Source organism: Montipora foliosa, chromosome 3 (assembly GCF_036669935.1).
Source record: "Montipora foliosa isolate CH-2021 chromosome 3, ASM3666993v2, whole genome shotgun sequence".
Taxonomy (NCBI): domain Eukaryota; kingdom Metazoa; phylum Cnidaria; class Anthozoa; order Scleractinia; family Acroporidae; genus Montipora; species Montipora foliosa.
In genome coordinates, this window is record NC_090871.1 from 43,967,763 (window position 1) to 43,970,262 (window position 2,500).

Sequence of the window (2,500 nt, forward strand, 5' to 3'; positions counted from 1 at the left end):
CTTGACAAGTTCATTATCCCATCTCTTAATTCATCACAAGCAAGTGAAGAGGAACTTGGTTTTTCCAGTGGATATCTGGCACGACTATGGCCTGCAACTGTTCTCAAGCACAATGAAACACTCAGTCAAATGTTACTGTGTCCATCACTGTATTTTCCTTTAACAGAAGAGCAAGTGCAATTATCTTTGAAAGATGCAGCTGCTATTAAACACTTTTACCAGGAAGTGCAGAGGCCCATGTTGCAAGAAGTCCTGAAAGTAATTAAAGAACATGGTGCTGAGTGGATATCCTTTCCCAAGCTGTTTGGAATGGGAGCTGATCAAAGATTCCAAAGTCCATTCTGGTCATCTCTTTTGAAGGTCCTTGACATACAATTTGTATCCACTGAAAGCAATCAAGGAAACGCATCTGAAAACAATGTAAAAGTTTATGGACAGGATCTTCAGAGATTGGTGTCTAAGGACAGAAATGGGTTGGTTAAATGGGCCAATATTTGGGAGCTGCAGAAACTTCAACTTCTAACTGAGATTAAGGCAATGGCAACATCACCTGAAAGCTGTCTTATTAACAGACACCACACCACACCTTTTTGAATTTTATGCCAAGCACATTTTTAGCATTCCTGTGAACAATGTCATCGCTGAAAGACAGTTTAATCTATCCCAACTTTATCTTCATGACAACCTGTCAGAACTATCAAAACAGGCCTCTGTAACATTTGTCGAGAATACTATCCACAGTGGTAAAACTAATGGTAGGACCACTGAGACAGCAAGGCAGACACATGAACAGAGAATGAATGACTATGGGCAACTACTGACCACAGAGCTTCTCCAAGAGGCAAGAAAAAAGCTCAACAACATCAGAAAAGGTAGTGCAGTCAGTGCCCCACTTAGAGGAAAGGATGTCTATCCTAAAGCGTGGGAGGAAAAGAAACTGAACAAAGACACATCACTGACAATCCAGTCTCTTAAAGCTGAAGGTCGTAAGCTTGAACTTCAGTGGAAAGCTTCGACAAAAGGAACTGTAAATTTAGAAGAACAGAGGTCATTCAGGCCTACAACAATTGGATGGCATAGAGACACTGGACAGGTGCCACCTCTAATGCACCTTGCAGCACTTACGGTGTGGGATTATGGTGAGGAGCTTTCAACACATGACTTACCAGTGGAATGCCAGAAGTGCATCAAAAATCTTCCGCGTATCTTCCCAACCTCATCAGTTAATTCTGTGTCCACTTTGGATGTCCCCATGGATATGTCCATAACATCTGTCCCTGTTCATGAAGAATAAGACCTGACTGAGGGGTGGCTCATCAAAAAGGGGGAACTAACTTACATTTGGAAAGGTTAAAGTCAATTTATAGTCAATCTTCCTCACATGTGACCAGTATTTTCTAAGTTTTAACAGGGTTTTAAAAATTACATGTCAGTTGTGATTATCGCCAGTGAGATTAAAGAATTTTCATTGAAACTTCCCTAGTTTATTGCTGAAATAAAGCTATGAATTTTTTTACATTACATCACAGCATACAGTATTTGAAAACAATCAGTTGTTTCCTACATGTATGTGCTTTGCCTTTTTTTTTTCAGCTGATACTTTTTTTTGGAAAGATTTCCAGAAATTTTAAAGACTCAGACCATTCAAATGCCAGAAGTTACAAATAGGACTTCGAATGATCATTTCAGTCTCAGAAATATTGGTCATAGGTGACATAGATTGACTGTAATTGTAACGAATGAATCCATGGTCCCAGTTTCAGTAGGCAGAAATCACAGTCATGACTCATGCTACAACAAGAAACCTTAACTGAATATAAAGATGTGTGAGAAAATGTTATGTCAATGAAAGAATGACTTTAAATTTTTCTTTGAGTTTACGTGCTAAAGCTTAAAATGAAGTCACTTTTCTTTGAAATACAGCAAATCACATACAGCCTGTGTTTGCTCTTAGTAGCATGAGCCCTTGATTGGTTAGTGAACATTTTAGGATAAATTACCCTAAACCACGGATATTGTCGTTAGGTGTTGTTTTCCAAGAATTTTTGGTGTAAGATAAATGAATTGCACCTAACAAAAGTTTGGTATAGATCACTTTTGACTGTAAAAGCCAAAAGAATAATTTTAGTGACAGGAATATTTTTTACCCCAATAGACCTAATCGGCTAACTCAATGTTGTACCCAATTCAAACCCTTTGGGAATAAAACGTTTTGTTCCAGGTATTTCTATATCATTTAAATATGAATGCTACATTATCATGCAAATACAATACACAAAGAATATTAGTCCCGGGAGATTTGAATTGGGTACAACATTGAGTTAGCCGATTAGGTCTATGCATGTAAAGTAAAGGCAAAAAGAGTTATTTATTTCAAGTGATATTAACCAAAAAAATGAACAGAGCTTTCAACTACCCAGGGTTTAATTATGAAGTTGATGTCAGTTGTAAATATTAGTAGGTACCAAAAACCGTGAACAATATTTTATTTGGTGTTACG

At 37.5% G+C, this 2,500-nt stretch overlaps 1 long non-coding RNA gene across 1 annotated transcript in view; it reads right to left on the reverse strand.

Moving 5' to 3' along the window:
- Nucleotides 1–272: 272 nt before the first annotated feature.
- Nucleotides 273–2,500, reverse strand: part of LOC137994875 (uncharacterized) — a 3,163-nt gene continuing 935 nt past the window's right edge. Inside the window, exons 2-3 of the long non-coding RNA XR_011122207.1 lie at nucleotides 1,167–1,277; nucleotides 273–409 (exon numbers count right to left, since the gene is read on the reverse strand). This is a non-coding gene — a long non-coding RNA (uncharacterized lncRNA). The remainder of the gene's footprint in view (nucleotides 410–1,166; nucleotides 1,278–2,500) is intronic.